The sequence below is a fragment of the Choristoneura fumiferana genome, chromosome 7 (assembly GCF_025370935.1).
Source record: "Choristoneura fumiferana chromosome 7, NRCan_CFum_1, whole genome shotgun sequence".
NCBI lineage: Eukaryota > Metazoa > Arthropoda > Insecta > Lepidoptera > Tortricidae > Choristoneura > Choristoneura fumiferana.
The window spans coordinates 13,560,431-13,584,221 of record NC_133478.1 but is presented as its reverse complement, the minus strand read 5'-3'; the positions used below and the strand labels follow the sequence as shown (position 1 = coordinate 13,584,221).

Genomic DNA, 23,791 nt, shown 5'->3' with positions numbered 1-23,791 from the left:
GACGGCAACAGCTAGTAATATATATTTAAACTAGCCTGTTACCCGCGACTCCGTCCGCGTAGAATCCTTTTATTTCCCGTTATAAAAACACTATGTCCATCCCCGGGACTCAAGCTATCTGTAAACCGAATTTCATCTAAATCGGTTCAGCGGTTTAGACGTGATGCAGTAACAAACAAACAAACAGACTTACAAACTTTTTCTTTTGTAATATTAGTAGGATTAGTAGGAAGTAGGCTATGTTAGTCATCTATAAAGGTATCTCTTTAAAAAGTACAAGCTCATTTAGAAAAGTTTGGTACCTAAGTTAAGTATCACTCAAATAATAATAGTATCGACGCTTGAAAGGAAAAATTGACTAAGCGACATTTTTTTTCGATAGTGAGTTATATACATGTTCGGAATCAGTAAATTTTTCTCTGTCATTTGAGCTATGTCACAAAATGTTCACAAAAATGTTGTAGTCAATTTCTCCTTTCAACGATCGATATGATAATGAGCTATTAAATAGTTCGACGAAACGAGGCAGTGCATTCTGTGGCAGTGCTGCAGTGTTTTAAATATGAGGTGTTTGTAGTTGGGTCTGTCTGACATATATTTTGTTTGCAAGATGTGTGGGTGGGTTCATAACACTGACTAACACATGTGTCGCAAAGACGTAGCTCCAATGCACGGTTTTAGTGGAATAAGATTAATGTAGTTATGTTAGTTGTATTGTATTGTATTGTAGTTAATCAACGTTCATGATTATAACACTTATAAGTATAAATGTGTACCCATCTCAATTGGCCGTTAATGCCATTAAATTAATAACTAAACATAACTCTCCCACGCTGGTCGACATCACGACATTGTATTCGGCACACCCGAATCGAAAAATCGTATGGTATCCTGCAATGTGGTTCCCGTAACTAATGTGGGAAATTTATCACTTTGGTTTTCGTGTGAAAATCGACGCGTACAAAATATATGCGGGTTATAAAAGCAAAAAGTCTTAAATCCTTTATTTTATCGTACTTATAAATAAGCTTTGGTTGCACGACTGTGAAGTTCTAGGAGCGACAACGGTCTCAAAAGATAAGCTTCCCTTTGTATGTATATGCGAGTATGAAAGTAATTTTTCAAAGGATGCCAAGGAAGAACTTGGATCAGCTGACGGATAATCGGTTGGAGAGCTAGTTGAGATATATACCGTAGAACTCGCTTATAATTCGCTTTCCTTTGATAACAGCGGTTGAGACTACTGAAAGTAGGAAAGAAATAGACATGCATACCACCATCACCACCGTCTTTATGACTATAAATAAAAATCTTTTGACAATAAAATCTAAAAGACTCACGCACTTATATTTATCTAGAAGTATCGAGTCAGTCTGCCCTGCGTGACAGTGTCAGACTCAGACAGTCTAGGCAGAGGTCAGTGCACTCCAGTACTTTCGGTTACCGAAACTTTTACTCCTATAGACTTTATTTGAATAATTTTCTCTGCCAACTTTTTCAGTGATTAAGATATTGATGTTTAAGATTTTTTTTTATGTATATACCTTCAGGTGTTTCGACACGTTGTGGAGCTATGAAATAATTCAGACAATTGCAATTGAATTATAATTTAGAAAACATCAGAACGATAAGACAAAATGCTGCTTAGTATGAAGGTAGCTCGTATAGTATAACCAGTAAGAAAAGCCTGAAATTTTTATTACTTTATATCTCACTATGTCGTCCGTCAGTATCTAATTTAAAATGACGCCAAACGCGTACAATTTGTCAGCAGCACCAATATCTGACACAACAAGGCGTGCATAAAAATATCTGATACGACTCTATTTCTAGGACATGTCAGATATTTTCGCACGCTCCGCTGCGGCAGATATGAATGCAGGTCACTGTACAGAAGTCTAACTTTGGTCAATACTGTAATGAAACTTTGGAAAAGATATTATTTACTAGGCCACGCTACCTAATGTTGGCGTAGATACACACTCAAGTCTGAAGGACGTCTACCTTCCTATTTTGCCAAGGCTGAGTTCCTATACCTACTTGTACAATGTAGAGTAATAATATTGCTAGGTCATCATCATCAAGTGACTTCTCACTTATCGACTCTATCTAAATGATGTCGATATATTACACTTTAAATTAGATTGTCGTAAACTTATCATGTTACGTAGAGCGTTCTTTTTCCGCATGCAAATGGATATTTGAATTTGACTGTAAAAGAAGTAGTTCAAAACCGGAAAATATGAAATAAAAAAAATGTATTTCTTTTATAGAGACATTAATGGAACACTTGTTAACATCAAAACAGAAGAATTCAACATGAAATTGAAGAAAAAACTAAACTAAAATTATTAAATTACAAATTGCTATCCATTCACTGTTTATTGCATATGTCTATTTCACATTTTTAACTACTCGAAAGTAAATTGGAAGAGATCGCTCTTTAACTTAAGGCCGCCTGTTTTTTACCTCTACTTTTAGTCTTCTTTAGTACCTATGTTGTGTATCGATATATAGATGTATATCGGAAGTCGATAAGTGAGAAGTTACTATGACAGATCAAAAATGCCATGAAAATTCCGCTCTCTATTACATTGGAAGGTTTAGATATTGCCAGTGTAAAAACACGGAAAGCCAACCTTGCTAATTGATTGGGACCCATATAAGCAAAAATTATAAACTGAAATTTAGTTTTCTGACAAAATATCATCATATAGATATGTAAATAAAAAAAAACTAAGAGCAATGAGCATCCACTGACAGACAAGTAAATAAATATAAGTAAAATTTAAAATTTGAAACTACCGTGAGACTCACTCATATTAAATGATAGTACAGGATAACTCACATCTTAAATCGAGTTGCGATCGAGTGTGAATTGAGTGCGCGTGTTGCAGCAGCCGCCGAGTCGCGTTGCTCCTAGGAAGAAGGGCTATGAATTAGCCCGAAACATGTAGAGCTAAACTCGATTTAAGACGTGAGTTACCCGGCACAATATCATTTAAAATTTAAATTTTATTTGGATTATTTCAATTTAATTAATTGTTTGAGTGTAAATTGATATTGAATTTTACTAGCATAATTCATAATGTGCTGTTTATTAACCATTGGCGTGAGAAAGAGAGGTCGCCCGTGCGCCCGGTGGCTGGACGAGATTGTGACCAACGCAGGAAGAGACTGGATGAGCACCGCCAGACAGAAAAAAATGAAATTCTTTAGAGAAAGCTTTTACCCTGAGGGCGTTCATAAATTAGTATTATAAAAAAAAAACAATTTTACAGTGGAAACATTTTGTTTGAAACAAATTATTGCTATTGTTTTTATTATTTACATGAAACAGCTCAGATTATGATAGAACACACAAAAAAGATTATCTATTCCTTGTCGGCAGTTCACATAAAATACGATATTCTTCTATAAAAACAATCACTATGTAGGCGTGTCTATCGGCTCTATAAGGCGCTTTAGATATTACCCTTTTTATATAAAAAAAACGGCCAAGTACGAATTGAACTCGCACACTGAGTTTCGCACAAATTTAAAATATGTTCTAAATGTGTTTAAAAATAGTGACAATATTACATGAAAATAATAAATAAAGTAGGTATGTAGTTTAATTTTCAATTACCATCAAAGTTTGTGAGTGAATTACTCTAAGTAGGTACGAGCTGTAAGCAAAGTGCAACTATTTTATCCTACAGTCGAACAAACTGACTCATGTGCCAGGGTTAAAACCTTTTAATTATCAATTTCACTATGATTTCCTTGACAAAAGTATGGGATATCAACATGACAATAGAGCACAAAGGTTCCCCTGGTTACAGAATCAGTTTGTTTGACTGTATCGGTAGGACTATAATGTTTTCAACATACGTAAGCGTCAGGGAACAACCAAACGGCTTCCAACTCGCTCATTAGTTTAGTAAATTTTCCAGCTAAGATAATTAATTTATAAACTTCTCACTGACTTAACAAATTGAAAGTAATATCCAGACGAAGTGGCGTAAACAAATAGCAGCCGTGTTAAAGTTCCAGTCGTTTTCAAGCCTATTTTAAACCATAACGTTAATACGCACACGCCCCACTTACTGCCACAGAGATAGAGTTCTACGCGTTCAAAACATAAAAACAACCATCATCTCTGGATTAGTGCTTCGCACAACATTCATGTAAATATAATCAACAATATCTGGTTTATCAAATGCTTTAATCGGAGCAATTAGAGGCAAACATGGAAAAAAGTCGCCATGAAAGGGTTGTATTTTAGCAAATTCACCAGCATCTATTATATCTTCACTTCAACACCGTAAATTTAACTTATAGCTACGGAGTCGGACGAATCGCTCGACCGGTGACGCAACCGAGCGCCGCGTCGACTTGTCGGCCGACCAATCAGCGAACCGGCAGCGCGATTTCAATCTGTTTTCTTTGTCCGGAACTCGATAGGTCGACTGGTTGGTTGAGGGGTCGGGCGTTAGGTGCGACTTGTCTGGCGGCGAGCTGCGGCTCGGGGCTCCATCCCGGGACGAGGCAGGTGCGTTATTTCACGGGGAGAGGGTCTCCATTTGAAGATCGGATGTATTAATTTGTCTAGTGGTAGCTTGTTAATCAAAGATTTCGCAAACATGTTGTTTGCTACGCAGATGACGCGTGCTCGTCAATGAACCAGTTTCTAATAACTGTCAATAACGTGGCTGTAAAAACCTACAATTAGCAGACTACGAGTATCATTCTGATAAATATGCATTTCAATGGTACGAAAAAGCGAATATTTCAACAGGAATACAGTCCTTGGATGCCGGTATCTGTGTAAATAGTTTTCAATTTTAATTTGGACGCTGCCGTTAATTAAATTGAAACTGTAAAAAGGTAGACTTCTCGTTTTTGTGGATTAAAACTGGTAATTTTGTTTTATCTCTTTATTTAGTAGATTAGCATTTGTTTTGGATAATTATACGTGTTAAGTATTTGAAGGTGTCGAGTAAAGAAATTATTTTCGTTCAAATTCGGCGGGGGCGTTTGACGAACGTCGTCGTTTGATGTCTGGATTTTACCTACACGTGTAAGTACAAAGTATCAGAATATCCTGTTAGAGGATATCGCAAGACGTAGGTATTCCGCTTGAACGAACTACATAAATAGCTGATGTCACGGTAAAACATAGTACTTTGTCTCGATATTGGATATTAGACACAATCACAATCGTCAAAAATCGAAACTCACTAAGTAGGCCGTCGTATTCCACAGACATTACGCGAAAGTAGTCCGAATTCCTAACACTTGGTGTCGTAAGTTCAGAAAACCAAACAACGGTGATCCGCTACCGATCTCCGCTCTTCCTCTGCATCACGCAATCTCATAAAGTAGCAGGGGGCCGTGACAGGGCTTGTTAAACTGGTTATCGTCTAAGTACCTTTCACGATCTCAAGGCGCGTCACTTTCCCTGCTCTAGTGAGTTTTTTCGAACGTAACATCACGGCGATTACATCAATATAGCATGTGGATCGTTCCGCGTGTATGCCGCACCTGTAATTCGGTACACGCAGGCTGAATAGACGTTAGTTCCTGTGCCTTTAAAAAAAGTGAGCTGTCATGTGTCAAATAACTGTTTAAGCCGGTGTTGCCATACAATTTAATATTTTTTTAATTTTTATTTTAAGTTAGTTTTTAGATAAGGTCCTCACTGAAAATCAGCGCCACGGCTTGCCGTGGCATTATGCTGAGTGGGGACCTGTTTAGCACCATGTATGTCTTTATCTGTTCTATGTTTGTTCCTATGTTTGTTTTATGGCGATAAATAAATGTATTTTCTTTCTTTCTTTCAAATAAAGACGAGGTTTTTTTTAATTACACTGCTCGTGTTTTGTTCGACAGACGTATTTGATAATATGCCGAGGAAAGATTCTTAATAATGAAACAAGTACACGCTGGTAAGCACGTACGACTCGTTGATGTACAATTGGACCTTAAGAGGTTGGCTCAAGGTTGAGTTTGCTACGTGTTTCTTCCATGGCAGTAACGGTCGGCGCCCCCCTCCCCCACTCCACTGCGCTTCTACGTTTGTTTGTTTAAACAGATGCACCAATTTCGATAAACTTTTGTTCTTATACTTCGGAATTTTAGTTAGAAAGAAATTAAGAAGAAAGAAATTAGTTTTTTAGTTAGAACCCAATAACTCCCATAGTTGGATGGATAGCCGTTGGGACCGAAAAGCTCTCGTATTGAGACTGCGGATCGGCAAGCGCAGCGTAAGACGTCCACCAACGGGATGGACGGATGACCTGGGTAAAGCCGCGGGTTCACAGTGGATGCAGGCCGCTACCAACTGAAGTAACTGGAGGTCTATGGGGTAGGCCTATGTCCAACAGTGGACGTACTACGGCTGATATGATATGATAAGTAAGGGTATAAGACTAGACTAATATGTCACATTTCTAGTCCCTGTCGTCTCTATCCTATATTTACATTTTACTCTTGAGCACAGGTTTTTTCTCAGAATGGAAAGGTTTAGGTTATAATTCCCAGATGTGTGCAGGTTTTCATATGATATTTTCCTTTACAAACGAGCTCGTGATAAAAAAGTGTTTTATAAAGAAACAAACATTTTATAAAAAAAAACACTGGATCAATTTTAAACCATTTTTTTCTTCGTTGCACTTTTTGGCTCTATCTATATTTGAATTTTCATAATATGTATAATATACAGGCTATGGCAAATTCAGGAGTTGACAAAATACAGTACATATTTAGCTAGTTCATTTTAAAACATTCTGTGCATTTCGTATGGGAGCGACAGCCGTAATTTTTCCCTTTGTTACGCTGCGACCGAGTAAAACGTGAGGTGACGTAAGTGTACCTACAACAGTTTGGCATTATGTGTCAGCTGGGTGTACAGTCGACTAAAAAAAGATCGCTACGGCTATTGTTACAAAAATATGTATATTTTGTGGACCAAGACTAAGTGATATCGGTCATTTTTCATAATGCCCGGGCATTAAGTATGAAAAATTACCAATATGATAAAAACTATTCAATTAATTACATTGCCCGGGCATTATACATAATTAAAAACATGTCTCATTAATATTTTTTCTATTTTTACGAAAAATTTAATTAATCTATAAACATCTATCAAAATCGGTAAAGTAAGTTTTCTTAATGGTAGAATTTAAATCGGCACTCGCCGGCCGCGACACGACTTTATTGACTTAATGTCGTAAATGTATATTTTTGTAACTTTTGCAACTTATCTTTGTGGTTGACTGTACAAATAGATAATTATCAATATGATTTCATACCTCAAATGGAAAATGTAGAAGACTGTCTTAAAGGATCACTTTGTTGTCCAACTGTCTGTCTTTCAAGGCTCTTTATTACAGGAACGCGTCTAAGAATGAAGCTGAAACTAATCAAAACTCAAGATCGCTACCCCGTGGAGCAATAACATAATCAAAAGATACAGTCATGAAAAAGGTATTTTTAAACGAGGTACCTACATATTCATATTTTTTAAATACATTTAATATGTAATAACTTCTATATTGTACCTATATCTAAATATTACTATCACTACAAACTCGGCCTGTTAGGTGATGCCAGTTTTAAAGATAGTTTAAGTTAATTACTTTGGCAATTAAAACATACGGGTTTTTTGTGATAACTAGGTAGCTCACTAAAACTGCAACTGAATATAATCGCATCAAAAGTAATAAATAAATAGGTAAGCAGTTGGTTATATTACAAAATATTTTTAAAATAATTCAGAAAAATTCAGCAGATTCTTGGAATAGTTGGATCATTCGTGAATGTTTTCAGGATTAAACAATTTTTTAGGACAAACAAAACAAACAAACAGGCTTTGGATAAAATGTTTCCATACATTGGTCGCTACAAGAGTAGGTATGGCGTCGAAGGCGTGAATTGAAAGTTGTGATTAAAACCATTATAACGGGTGTGGCCTGTAATACGAGCAAAAAATTAAAACATAGATCGTCCTCGTCAAACTGAACAACATTATTTCAGCGACTTTTAAAAATAATGGAGCCTTTGAATTTTCCTTTTTTCATACAAATTAAATATTGCTATCAATGTACGCCATCCTAGAACACAACTGACGTCGCCTGTCACGCTACAAACATCAAGCATTTCGCTTTACATTGCTTCTTCGGATAAACTTAAAAGTGTAATAACAATTAAAAAACTAATTATTTTTAAAAGTCGCCAAACTAATGTTGTTCAGTTTGAGGAGTATGATCTATGTTTTAATTATTTGCTCATATTACAGGCGACACCCGGTAGTTCGAACCATAAGTTAAGCTTACCTACCAAGCTATAGCTGCAAAATTTTAGAAGTTTTAGATTAATTTTATACATCTCTAAAATCATTGCTTTAAATCTTGTTAAACTAAAGAGATACTTACTAAAATTGAGTGCCTTACCGATCTAATTTGTACTGAGTCCCAAATATTAAGTCAGTAGTTATACAAGTTAGCAAGTTAGTTGAGTACCCAAATAAAGTGTCATCATTATAATGTCGTCCTTGTCCCAATTTCTTGCGGCCGGCGCAGTGTTTAAAGACAAGACTCTTTCAATTCAATCACACCGTCTCACCTATAATAAATTTTACTAATGGATTTGCCATTTGTTATGCTATGCGTTACACGCGTAGCAAAAGGGTGAGTAGTAGCCCCGTCTTTTTCACACAAAGGGTGGCTGAGTCGATAGAAATACGTTCGTACCCTCAAGCTACAAACACAGATGTAGGTATCTCCAAATGTACTTATAATATATCATACTATAATCGTGCAGAGAATTTATAAAAAGAACTAGCGTTTAAAGCCTGTCAAAATTGATTAAAATTGAAAAACTAATGAAACATTTCCGATACTGGCCAGTTATAAAACAAAAAAATTCTGGCTAGTAACAAAATTCGTTTCTCGCACATTAAAACGAAAGCCGAAATCGAATCACAAACGTCACAGAGGCGATCCGTAACAATTCGCCGCTTAAATCGACCATTCTATTTGTTCAAATTCGAGTTTCGACGTAGGAGAGCATATCGTACGAATACCATTCAAACCGCTCCGCTTCCCACGTACACATTTAATCTGCACTCATAAATAATACAGCGCACGCGATATTGTATCTTACGACCGTGTAACAAGGCGGCGGGGAATGAGAATAGACGATATAAAATGCAAAAGATATTGTGGCGAAGAAGTACATCGAAAACGCACCCAACATTCTATTTTTAAAATCGATGCGGTGACCGAAGTGGGGCTTGTATCGCTACTATTTCAATTATAATAGCGAGGCATCAAGATTGGAGACGTGATAAGTCGCCGGCTACCTGGATTTTTTATCTGTGTCAACTTTGGTTTTCAAAAAACAGTCAGTTCTTTCATATCGGTTTTTAGAAAAGGATACCAACTCTACCAAAGGATAACAAGTCAAATACAAATTAATCACAAATATTCAATAAAACATAAATAAAACTTACCTACTCTACTTTGATTAAGTAAATGATAGCCATAAACACGGAACCGCCAAGGCAGGGCATTCTGAAACTGTTTAAAAATAGAATCAAGATCATTCCGTTAATACTGATGTGACACACAATCTGCCCTTGCATTGCACTGCGCAAATAGAACTGTTATTCCATCAACAACATAAATTTACTAATTCAACTGGTAAACATGCACCTAAAATATTCTGTAATAAGAGTTACTTACAACAAGTCATTTTATCGTACTGCCAATTAAGAGTCAATATCGTAAGAAACAATCACTACGCAAATTGGCGTAAGCGACGTAGAGACGTAGAGTTTACAACATTATACTTCAGGCATCGTAACACCTTACGATGTGTGGCTACGCCTTTCATAGCATTTCCAATCGGCATACAAATGCGAAACTCCTATATCAAAGTGACAGATGCAGACAAACGAAAGTCAAGTTAAGCAAGCTTAGCGAGTGTTTATGAATAAAGGAGAAAGAATGTATAACACCGACAGAGATACATTACCACGTACTAAGTCGGGAGTGAAACAGAATGGGTGTAAATAAAAGTACTCACCGAGCGAGACACATCTCCCTTAAGTAGTTTTTTTTGTCTAATGTGCATTCACTTATCTAGACTAAGTTTTAAACCAATCCACCTTGAATTTCAAACGGAGATTTGACCTAGAACAAATAGGTGTTATCTGTGCAAGTTTGGATCAAATGTTTGCCAATTGTTATTTGCCATCGCATTAAGGAAGTAGAAAACAAACACCTTTTTAAATAATATCGCCAAATTGACCATGCGGTCCTATTCACGAACATCAAAACAAAACTGCCATTTAGCCACACAATTTATTATCACCAAAGTGTTCAGCGATAAATTTATGAGGCAAATTTCCTCAAAAAAATATGGCTGTCTGCCAAAGTAATCAGTATACATTGTAAAGTAAAAGCGCCCTTCACGCTCATTCACAACATTTTACCTCTAAGTAGATATATATACACTGTAGTGTAGGTATAAATACGGTACCTAAGTAAGTAGGTATATCTACCGTATATAGTCAACCTGAATGTACGCTTTCTCTACGACATGATGTGCGTTCGAGCGTAGGTAATCTTCGGCGAGTATTACTTATGTAATTCTATTGTTTTCTTTTTAATAATTGCAAATAGTTGATGATTAGGTTTTGGAATCGCTGAGTTTGTTTTAACTGGCCAGTGAGGCGGGACGTGGTTGGCATTAAAGAATCAGAAGATTGACATGTAAGTATACTTTGTTTATGCACAACTAGCTTTGCATACGCCTTGGGTTAACTCTGTTAAGTACATACTACTTGGTATCCCTCATGTACAGGTATTGTTAACGTTACGTCTAGAAGCTTCAGGAATCTACTGACTGATTTAATGTATATTCTACTTTTTTTTATTTGCGACAATTCTCAGTGTAGTTTGCTTAGATTGGCACAAGCGGATCAGGGAAATTTTTTGACACTGCGGAATTCTATTGTAGCAGTAGAATTCTACTCTACGACATGACGTACCAGTTATTTGAATTGTGGATAATAACTGGCCAGTGATACGGACAATACTTTGTTTTATTTCTCAATTTGATATATAAATAGTAGAAATAAACAAGCCTCTGGGTTAACTTTTTTGATATTTATAACTGCGGTAAAGGGAAACTAAGTACACAATACTACTTGATTTAATTATATTGTATGCAGTAAGAACCTAAGATTAAACATGTACAGTCTGTATTGTTAACGGCGTTACGACTGTATTGTTAACGGCGTAGAAGCGTGTTCAGATATTTTTATCCAATTTTTGCTCACAAGTTTATGTAATGACATTGTTGATATAAGGCCATCGACGACCGGATGGCCAAGTGGTTAGAGAACCTGAACGAAGCTTGAGGTCCCGGGTTTGATCCCCGGCCGGGGAAGATATTTGTATGAATAATACGAATGTTTGTTCTCGGGTCTTGGATATTTAATATGTATTTATCTATATAAGTATGTTTATCCGTTGCCTAGTGGCCATAGTACAATAGCTTTGCTTAGTTTGGGACTAAGTCAATTGGTGTCAAGTGTCCCATGACGTTTTAAATATTTTATTTAAGTATGTATAGCATAATGACCCAAACAAATAACATTAAATATCCTAAGTACGTACTTTCCTTTCTCAAAAACCCTCAAAAGAATAAACTTATAGGCCGTAGACCAGCAGCAGCAGGAACTAAGATGGTTAAAGTAAACTTTAAATTGAATTAGGTATTAATAAGCCTCCTCACTCCTCAATAATATCTGCACAAATCAGTAAAATAAACCGAAAAGATTGTTAACCGCATTACAGTTCCATAAGATTATTTTATAAATGAAATTATCCAGTGTAAACGAAGTGACATAAATATTAACAATGATACATAGTCCTTTAGACCCAAACAAACATCTAGTGTATTTATCAGATTCAAAATAACGCCTCCTTAACGACACGAACAACAGCAGTTTTTAATTTACAAAAAGCCAACTCCCACAGTGAAGCCACTCAAAATCGTACTAAAACATGCCGTATCAAAATATTTTCACGCACGCACCAAACTAACCAATAACCTACAATAACTTAACTACTAAACTGACATTCAAAAAACAACCCAAGCCCTCGCACTCTACGTTGAGTATTGTATCGTAATGATTTGTAGTCCACTGTACAACACACGTATAGCAACTTGCTGTACATTGACAGGTGGATAGCGGCGGGGTTCGCGTGTGAGCTAAGTACGCTAAGTGATCGTCGCTCCTTTTATAGAGCATCGTACCTTCTGCCATCTTTGACACGAATTCTGATTTTATAACCTTCAGGCCACCTTTCTGTAGAAACAAAATCTGGATGATACTGGCTGTTTTTCTAAATTTAAAATCGGAGCCAGAAAAAAGCTACTGCATGCTTTATAGCGCAAGTAGGGTCGTAAGCGCCATTGTGATTTTTATTATTATATTTTAATGTTTGCCTCTAGCTAAGTACCTTGAGTGTAATATACATTGTTCAAAGCGTTAGAATCTTCAAAAAGGGATTATATTTCGACTGATCATTAGTAAGTGACACGTGAATCAGTACACAATCGTTTGAGCTGAATAGACGAGTGTGTCAGATTTGAAGCACGTACACGATTACCAACTCTCTTAAACGTTGATTGCCTGATGTGTGAGCACTTCTCACTAAGTCTGAGAAGTCCTCGTAGCCAAATGTAGCCAAATTTGTTATGTAGGTTATGTAACTTTGAGTAGACATTAATTATACGCTAGGTTATTACTTATTAACTATGTGATTTAACGTAGGTATACTACAATTATAATATCAAAATATCCTATACCTACTGATATATATTTTTTAAATGGTTTAATTCAAAACTAATCAAAGATACTTTATTAACACTGCTTCAGTCTGCTTCCTAAATATTCTCAAAAATATTTGCAAGCATGACATCCTTTTCTTTACCTACTAATACTTTACTAATATTAAAGCAACTCTGTCGTCGGCCTATCTGTCAGTCTGTTACCTCTTCACACTCAAACCGCTGCACCAATTTACATGAATTTGGGACGCAGATAGCTTGATACCCTTGCAAAGAAATAGACAACTTCAGCTATTCATTTTTATTTTTATTTATATATATATACAATATAGGCTTGCGTTTGGCCACAATCACGCCTGATGGAAAGCGAGGATGAGGCCTACGATGGACTACACGCTTGCCTAGTAAATGCTCATTCATCCTAGACTTGAAAGCGGCCAAATTTCCATGAAAATTAATAAAATACTGAAATTTCAGCTCAGCTGCCAAATCTAATGGGTTGCGTTGCGAGAAAAAAAACTTACTTAATTGATTTATTTATTAATACTTGTTTCGATGTTAATTCAGACTGGATCTTTGCATAGTCAGGATGTTGGATGCCCTTTGCTCGCGTTTGCTGCGCGCGCGCATGACAGCTAGCGCATGGCTGACCGCGCACGACCGCACCGTTACCGGCCGGTTTAATGACTCGCTAATAAAAACGTTATACGGCTGAAACTTCGGCGCCGCCGGCGGTGCAAGCTGGCAGGTGAGATACATTGATAAAAGCGGTTTTCTTAAAAAAAACTTATTGAAAAAAAAACCGATGCTTAAAAAAACGTTAAATAAAAACTAAAAAAAAGTCAAGCAGTTTAGAACTCTGTTTGATAATGTTGTAATAGTATAGCGAGTCCAACATTCAGGACTGGGAATTTGAAGGCCCATCACGATTTTTATTTCTTCCCTACTTTTTAGTTAGCATTATAAGATGGTAAATAAATAATCTCTCGACATAATTAGTTTTTTTTATTATTTAATATAATCGAAACTAATAAATACAGTGAACTAATTATGCCACTTTTGGTAAACCCACTGGGGGTTTGTAATAAGCTACTACCATTTATATCATAAGTGTAAGTTTTTTCTATAATTTGTCACTCCGAACTATTTTTAACCATTAGGTTAAAAACCTTTTATTATAATACCCCACTCTAGGGCATTGAAAAAAAGATCCAGTCCGAACATTGATGTTCGGAGCGTATAAATCCACCATTTTGTTTTTTTTTTTTTTATGTAATGACGTATCATTTATAAAAATCAACCCGCTGAGCAATTAACATAAGAACTCAGAGAAACGGACATACATAACTACATACACACATTTCACCGCAGTCGGGTACAAATTTTGACGAAAAAGATTTCACTGTACCTACAGAGATATCGTTGCTTCGCCTCAGGTAAGTTTAGACGAAATGGCGATTGAAGTGAGTTAGGAATCTCTCTCAGAAAAAGCTCTAATTGAACAGTAAGCCTTTGTTAATATAGTACATAACAAAAATCGCGTATTATGACAGGATAATTCCTTAGACTGCAATACGTAATTACTTTGACAATGTGTCTATTTCACTTTAAGCGATAATCAGCTTCTGTTTCAATTAAACGTTGAATCGTCTAACAATTAACAAAGTTTTTAGCGATAACGCTTGAAATAATACACCTAGTGTTTGTTATTCAGACGGAACAGACGCCCGCCGATTGTTATGACACGCCTTCCGGCGAGCGAGTAGCAAGCACGATAGTACTTATAGATAGAAAATATCGATCACTTACAATAGTTTCAATTCGGGAGTTAAGGATGATTTCTTAAATAAGGGATAAATATAAGTGACCCCTTAATCTGAAAATGTCATATGGAGAGTTCATGTTGCTGTCGCGCTGTGGCACTTTTAGGAATTATAGGTGATTAAGAAGTGAAGGAAAATAGGTTTCAACCAATTCAATTATCAAGTCTAATTTCCAACAAAAAAAATTGAAAAGTACTTATTTTTAGTAAAATAAGAGCTCAAAACGCTATTAAGTCTAGTTTTCGAGTAAATTAATAAACTATTTAAATATGTCCCACAATGACACATACGTATATATCGTTATAAATGACGCAAGCGACACAATAATCGATAAGAAACAACAATGACGTAACGGCATGAAACCTGCGTCAAATTTTATGTGTTACGTTAGAGATTAAAATTCATATTCGCTTTTCCCTGTCATTTAAGTCAATAATAAATAACCTAACCAACAAAAAGTTGCCCCCGCAAAAAAACCCCGACTTTGTCACTTCAAAGTTCAATATCTGATAAACAGCTAAACCGATTTTGATGAAACATTGTCTAAAAATTATTGCTAGAAAACCTTATTTCAAATAAAAGAACCCTCATTCAAATCGGTCCACCAGTATAAGAGCTACGGTGCCACAGACAGACACACACGCACACACACACAAACACACACACACACAGAGACACACAGACATACAGACACATAGACACACGTAGCGGTCAAACTCATAATACCCCTTTTTTGCGTCGGGGGTTAAAAACATACTCTGAAAGAACTTAACATAGAATATAAAATACTAACGACTTAGTTTAATTTATAATTCTAGCTAACGGCTTTAATTTACAAGTTTTACAACTAAGAAATTGTTTGTTAAGGCCATTTTTGCATACTCTTCTACAAATTTGCTGTCGTAAGGGACATCTACGGCTTAAGCGACTCTGACGTATGCATGAACACGGTTTGTATTGTACGCACTTTTCCTGACTTATTTATGCTAGGATTGTCATTACGCTACAACTTCAACACTTGCAACCATAGGGGTTGTGTTTCTGCTGCCACCGTGCCACCCCACTAGAATCATGAATAAATAAATAAAATCTCGCTTCACTATCCAAACTAAAATACTTTGATCCTGAATTATCATATTATCAAACAAGTGTCGTGCAAAGAATCAAGTATTGCTTTCTTCGTATTTTTTTTTCTAAAATAAACCAAGGATCCTGATTTTCAGCCCAGTGTTATGCCATGTCCATAACAGTCGTTTAATGCTAAGAAATCACTACGTAGTACTAGAGACGTTATCTAACTAAGACATGCTTCGACATTTGGCTCACGATTTCATTTAATTAAACTTGCATGATCCTGTCAGTAGGTCCTAGCTGTTGTAAAAATTTTCATTTAACACGATCACAATGTCCGATGATTGTTGGCGTTATCAGTAGTTCGTTTTACAGGAGCGTTGACACTTATCTTATCGCGCGATAACGCCGTGCCCTGTGGTCGTTATTGGGAGGTTTAAGATGCTATTCTAGTTTGTGAAAACATCTGGCGTTAAACTACTATACATGTAATAATGCTTGTTTAAATGGACGTAATTTTTTTTTGAAGACTTGGTGGGAACTATGTATAGTCGAACAAATTGAATCATGACCCAGGTTGCAGCATGTTTGTGCTACTAATGTCATGTTAACATCTCATACTTTTGTCAAGGAAATCGTAGTGAAATTGATTATTAAAAGGTTCCACCCTGGGTCATGCATGATTCAATTTGTTCGACTGTACGTAGACAAGAGTTACATGGACGACATGAGTGAAGTTGTATCTCATTCTGACCTGTAAAAGTTTGTACATACAAGAGAGATATAATTTTGCTTATAGCATGTGGCATTTACGCTAATAAGCGTCTCGTCTACATTATATCGGAGAGTGATTTAACAAACCAAAATCGGACATTTAGCGATTAATATTAAATAACAAAATTTTAGTTACGTATTTCATAAAGTAAACAACGGGTAAATTTTGATAAATTAATTTTCCTCATTTGCCTAATACTATGCAATTTAGATTAAATCACGGCGTTGAATCTAAATTCTTAATATCCCAAGGAAATCAGTAGAATAAACAACCCTATTCTGAAAATTTGTGCGCCCCGTATTGGATAACTGTTCGAGGGAGGTCGAGAGACGTAATTAATAGACCAGAATGTCACTAGAATAGGGTTACCGGCAATAGCTTGCCGGCTATGGATTATTGCACGAACAAACATTCCAATTTCGATGATATCGAAGTGTAAGCGACACATTTATCAAACAAAATGTACTTGTTAACTTTAATGTAACAGTTATTAGGTATATTTTACGCTTTGATGATGATGCTGATAATCGCATTATGATGGTGTATGGTTATACTTATGGAATCTTTTAGTTTTGATTTGCCGAATTGTCGCTTATGACAATTCTGTTTATGTCATTGGCTTCCACTTAAATAACTTTACAACATTAGAAAAGCAAACAGAAATTGGTCAGGCTAAGCAGTAACATGCCGTAGGTGTTCGTGTCGGAAGAGATTAGTCACAGAAACATCATTTATTTGGACGATTAGCAAAACAATACGCCATTAGTTAGGTCACGAAAAGCGTTAAATCTAAACTGTAGTAAGAGTTTATATGAAACTTATCCAACCTCATCTGCCTCCCCTTTTAAGGACGCCCCTACATCTCAAAGCGTGTGCCCCTAATATATACAAGGGGTTGGATTATACACCTTACTTCGTCGGTACTCGGTTGGATGTGGCTTGGTGGGCGAGAACAAATAAACGCTAGGTAATTGTGGTTGTGCCCAGCGACATTGAAATTATGCTGTATTGTACTGAACTAATCGAATGATGATATTGATTATGAGCTAGAGTTCTTTTAGTTTAATTGAATTTGCGCTAAGTGAACTGTGCGTGTATCTCCAAGTTGGTTTCGATGATATTAAATTAGATCATGAAAATACTTCGTTGGATTTTCTAAATATGTGTCAGCTATCTACTTTTTGACATAAAAGTGTATGTATGTACCATACAAACATTAATATCCTATGTGTATTTGTTCAAATGTGTACTTAGTTGAAACAAATAAATTGATGAAAACTAACATACTTGCAACAATTAAATATTTTTGTAGATACAAGTGGATATTTAAATGATGACTGTGGTTAACCGAAGACCTTTTTTTTAATATATTTTAACAACAAACGTCAAAAAAAATTACTAAGATAAATCCAATTTCAATGACGATTTAGACAAAGGGCACGAATACTCTGGTTAGTAAACCCAGACCGAGTCACATTCTGCTCGGGCTAGACGCTAGACGCCAATATATTGTTAGACGTACCTAATTAGACGTAATTGTTATTTGAAATTAATTAAAAATGAACCCAACTTATGGCAAAGTAGGTCCACTGATAACTCGGCGTTTGTTAATCAAATAAATTTATTATCTACTGCAATAATTTGTTTTATTATATCACACCGTTTGTAATTTACCTGACGCGTTTCATCATTTTTATGAAAATTTAATAATCTTTGAAATAATTTGCGTTGTACTGTACTAGTAGTCGTATTGACTTGCATATTTGACTAGTGTTATATACAGTGTGTCTTCCGGAATATTGCGAGGTTAGTTTGACTAAAAGAGTTATTTCACTATCAAAATTTAGTCACGCCTTTGATACGATACAATTTCGACATCGATCAATGTATGGAAAGATGTTTTAACCACGATTAAAAATTATCGAAAAACATTAGGAGTGTTCAGACAACGAACCATCTGCTGAACTATTCTGGAAGAATTTGAAGACACCTCTTATGAACAAGGTGTCCAAAAACTTATCTGTAATAGCCCAGCTGGTGGTTAAATTAGTTTGCCTGAGCACCCATGTAAAGTTTTCAGGTTTTCTATTTGTGGTATCCTTACATTGATTGATGACATATCTTGAATCAAAAATTCCGATCAAACAACTCCTAAAAGATTTAACCCGGAAAACCGGAGAAACCCAGTAACTCAGGTACCTTTAAGTCAGGTGCACAAACTCCGGAACAATAAAATATATTTCTTTATCGATTTGTTACAGTTAAAAAATATTACATGTAAAAACCAGTAATTCCCTTAAACCTTTTTTAAACGTTGGCGGCGCTGTGATATAATTTTTTACTAAATAAAAAGTTTCATACTTAAAACCCTTTACTGCTACATTTATAAAGTAACAATTTATTGCTAGACTGTCTATACTCGTATTTAAAAATGACACTATTATTTCCCGGTTATATTCAACAAAGTGGTCTAAAATCACCCATGCGCACTAAGTCTCCTAAATGAAATAATTCAAAATATTTGAAAGCAACGCGTAATATATTTTTCATCATCATCCCAGCTTATATACGTCCCTCTGCAGGGCACCGGCCTGCCCTCAGAATGAAAAGGCTTGGGCAGTAGTTCCCACGCGGGCCCAGTGCGGACTGGGAACTTCACACACACCATTAAATTGCTTCGCAGGTTTCCTTCACCGTAAAGCTCGTGGTAAATTTCAAATGTAATTCCGCACATGAATTTCGAAAAACTCAGAGGTGCAAGCCGGGGTTTGAATTGAACCCACGATCCTCTGCTTGAGAGGCCATAGGTCAAACCACTCGGCCATCACGGCTTAACTTTAGTGAATTGAATATCTTTCGAAAACTTCGATAAAACTGTTAGTAAAATAAATAAAAAATATCAAGTTATAATTTAGGTAACTATGTGGTGTTAGCCATTGGTTACGACTTTTTCAGATTAAAAAAAATTACAAATACAAATGTTGTAAATTTACATAATTAGCATTTAGAAGAAAAATAATGTATGACAAATTAATAATTAATTATGAACAACAGTCAAAGAGTGCAAAATTCTGTACGAACGATATTTGGTTTAGATATTCGCTCCGTCTACAGAGGGTGGCCGCCCCCTCACCAAATCAACTGGTTATTTCTCCGACAATACTTCATAAATTTAAACCTTATTGAAGATACGGAAGGTGGTATTTGTAATAACAATACTATGTGACATGAGACCTTGTTGGAGTTCGGTGTCGAAATGGCAGCGTATAACCGACTCAGTAAGGGAGCGCGATGTTACACAAATACGGTATTAAAGACAGGTATTTTATTTGAGTTTCGTAGTATCGTCATTAAGCCGAAGTTGGTAAATTGAATTTACTTACCTACGTGCTTATGTGATTACTGTTTACTGCGCCTTACCTGAATAAAGAAAAAATATATGTTAATAAAATTTCGTACAAAATATCAAGAGCAAAATCTTTGAGCAAAAGAAAATTCTCAGATATACCTACTTACATAATTTACAAGCGAATATATTATGATTAGACTAATTTCTATTACTCTTTAGGTTACTTAAACTTAACTATGTATACTGAGCGGCAAAAAATATGGTCCTCGAATTGTATGCTGTAATTGTATTGTATTGTAATAGGTCATTTTGTATGGACAGTGGGCCAAGTTTGGTCTCGCTGAGTATTTTATTTTATTTTCTTTTTTGAAAACTCTTTAATTACATTTAATCGTATTTATTGCTAGAATACGACAACAATCAATAGAAATTCACTAAGGTCACTTGTTGCAATCTTTCGATTTTTGTTGTAATTAACAAGCTTAAAAGAATATTTTATTGGTTTTAGTTTCTCTTTAAATCATTTTCTTCTCGTTAATTTGGCACTCTATGATTAGTCAAATATTTAATTTTATTCTTTTCTGTACACGTTATAATAGTATATCATCACCACGAGTCCCGTGGGGGTCGTTACAGCTCCTAAAGTCCTGTTTACTATTCCCCCAACTTCTTTAAATAGATTTACAAATAATATTCAGTGATAACTCCGTCTATAAGTACGAGTATATATGTATTATGTGAATTATATAACTTTGATAAGAGTGTCTTCTCCGGACGGGCGGACGATTACACGTAAAAGATACCTACTTAACGTCTATACCTACATATAAAGAGTGAAATGACTGAATAACTAATACTGACAAAGCATATAGGTACCTACTATCTAAATCATTGGAGCTAGATCGGAATTTGTCAGACATGTTTTTAGAAGATCACTTAAGTACACTGAGAAGGAATTTTATGAAATTCCTATAGGATTGAGAATCGTCCGTGCCGTGCCTGGTTTTTGAATAGGATGGACCCATCTCTTCCCGTTGGTTTCGCAAAAGGTTACTGATGTGATAGTAGACAGCAGCGCTGCCAAACAAACTCCGGACTCTACCCCGGACCAACTACGAACTACAAACTCAGTAAGAACTGTGGTGTTTAAGGCCAGGGGAAACGACCACACTGTTTTCCTATGAAAGTCGTCATGACGTTTCACATGATATACTAATTCCCAACTGACGGCCACGACCACTGACAAGAATATTGTAACTTAAAAGAATTGAGAGAGCTAGCCAGCTAACTAGTATATCATTCTACGGAAGCGGTTCAGTGGAATAAAGCTTGTAATAAATGCTTAAGTGCCAAATTACCTCATACTCAACTGTTTGTCGTAAGAGCCACTACATCACACGTCAATTACGACCCACCGTCATCTTATTTACAACTATTACGCTAATTGGTTCTCCAAGTTATACCTACCTCAGCTTTATTGAAAATTTAACGCTACCCATAAATACTAAACTCCGGGCAATCTTCATGTATAGCCACAAGTGTAAATGATTTAAATCCGGACCTTTCATTATCCGATCGCGTGGTTGCCGAGGGAACCAGGTCGTCTCTTTTGCGCTAAGGAAATGTTTACGTGCGAATGGGACAGAGTTAGTGCAATGGGTGTAAAAGGGGCTACTTTGGTGCAGTCTCATCGGGAGTTTGGTTTGTTTTTTCGTGTGGCCTTACTTCAGTTGAATGAGATTTTTATTAATAATAATGTTGTAACTGTGTTATAGTGGGTTCAGTAGTTTTTTTTATTTTCGGTGTTAATGGCTCTATCTGTATTATTCTGTATGTGCTATAAACATTGATAAATTTTATTTTCAACTAACTTTATCCCGCAGCAGGAGCTATCCCTTAGAAGAATAAAAAATGGTTAAAATTGGTTTAAACAAACGCATTATGGTAAAGGTACAATTGAAGTATATTAAACTATCCTAAATAAAAATAACTTAACTATATATGCGGAAGAGTCACTGGCTGCATTTCCGCTCTAGATCGTGATCCCAATACGTTGGGCGAAAAATGTACCAGCCCTATGGTCATTGCTATTATATTTTTTATTTGACCAAAAAGTTTGTGTGCGCCCGAACTCCATAAAGTTTCAACAGCAAAAGCAATAAAAAATTGGCTAGCTTTCTAGTAGGAATGTCGAAATCCCTTCAAGTCTACTATACAACGCGCCATATAAATCTGCCTAAAAGTTCATTACTTAATACTCAGTTTTGACACATTTTTGATGTACATTTTTATGCGACGTGTTAACGTTACTCCCGGATTGTGTTCGAATCGCTGCCTATTCAATTATTGGAATTATACCTTTATAGTTTTTGTGGTACCTACTAGTCTTGGCAATGAACTTTTAGGCAAAGTTAGGCGGCGGAAGGTATAGCTGCAGTAGTTTAGGCTGTGCGTTGTCTGATGCAGATCATTGTAGTTGACTCAACACACATGATAATCATTGTTATGTACCTATATAGTCAGGCTTATAACATTAAATATGCATGTTCCCAAAGATTCAAACATATAAATAACCAACATATAAATGACCATGTGCGGGTAGTTCGTGATACGAGTGCCGGTACTATTTGTGATCAAGTGCAGGTAGTTCGAAGGGCTCGCGCTGCTAGGCAGACTTGACACCCCACACTTCAGTCTACTAGTGACCACGGCCACTGTAATGTTGCCGATACGTTGAGGGAAATATTACTCGTGTGTGTTAGCGTGATAAGTCCTGTGCGTGGTATTTTGACTATGAGTGAAAATCATGAAAGTTTAAGATATTATATAATATGGAGGTTGCTCATATTAAACGTTTGAGTCATTTTAGCATACTTTTATCACTTAGTCTGCACACATATTTCTTAACTTAACTGTAGATAACATATTGAATGTTCCCCTAGTTAACGGAAATCAAAAATAACACTCGTTTCTTGACTGGCAGTACGAAATGTTATTGGTATTACCAATACCGCACGTGGGCTGAATCTCATTAGCAATTAAGGTTAACTTATTTATACATACGTTTATTATTAAACTTTTGAACGAATGTCGGCTCGCTCGCACAGCATATACTAGTAGATGATCCACAAACCACGCGAGTTAGTGCTAACGTGGCGCGTTCGTAGGTCATATACCTACCTACTGATTTATACTGTGATGCTTATGGAAAAGCAAGAGGTGCCGTAAGGTTCACCGGGTTCACGCATTTGTAAGTCAAAAAGACTAATTAAGTCATTTAACCACTTCTAACCATCCGTTGATTAAATTTATTTGACGGATAAAATTAATGCCATCTCTATTTGTTTTGTTCGAATAGACGGAAACGGCATCACATTTATCCGTCAAATAAAATTAATCAATGGGTGGTGAAACAGCCCCTTAGTGACAAAGAGATAAAATAGCACGCTGAGGTTTGCTGGGTTAGGATGACATTTGGTATTTTACAGGTGCTTACTTTTATTTTACTTACAATTTTAAATATAAGCGTAAGTTTGGTTGTGAATTCTTCCTGGCACCTATCTGATTGAGTTAAAACTAGGTACCTAATGTAAGTTTGGTAATGCTATATCTGGTAGTTAATTTTTGGTGATCTTGCCAGGGCCAGGACTTTGCCATTCTAAGAAGGTCTGCTACTACGAATCTCGAAGATCGTGTCGTGCGGCCCCACTGACACTTTAACCAAAGTCTAACATTTTCTTACACTGTGCTTATACTATTTAATACGAGAGCGAGAGGGACGGTACGATACGAACTTCGAGTTTCGAGTTTCGTAGTAGCCCTGTACCACTACCATGAGTTTACAGTGACCGCGCGTACTCGATAGCGACGGCGTAAATTATTTGTAGAGGCGCTGTACAATTCTCCATACAAATAATTTAC

At 36.1% G+C, this 23,791-nt stretch overlaps 2 protein-coding genes across 5 annotated transcripts in view; one reads left to right on the top strand and one right to left on the bottom strand.

The window, feature by feature from the left end:
• LOC141429763 (uncharacterized) overlaps positions 1-23,791 on the top strand; it is a 92,286-nt gene that overhangs the window by 22,542 nt on the left and 45,953 nt on the right. The window contains exon 1 of one of the 4 annotated variants that reach the window (XM_074090278.1): positions 2,909-2,977. The exons of 2 other annotated variants lie outside the window; for them this stretch is intronic. The gene's annotated coding sequence lies outside the window, so the exon portion shown is untranslated. Of the gene's footprint in view, positions 1-2,908; positions 2,978-18,225; positions 18,328-23,791 lie in introns of those variants that run through there. One more of the 4 variants, XM_074090277.1, reaches the window with a different exon arrangement.
• The window catches only part of LOC141429764 (uncharacterized), a 103,702-nt gene that overhangs the window by 61,920 nt on the left and 17,991 nt on the right, over positions 1-23,791 (bottom strand). The window lies entirely within an intron of this gene.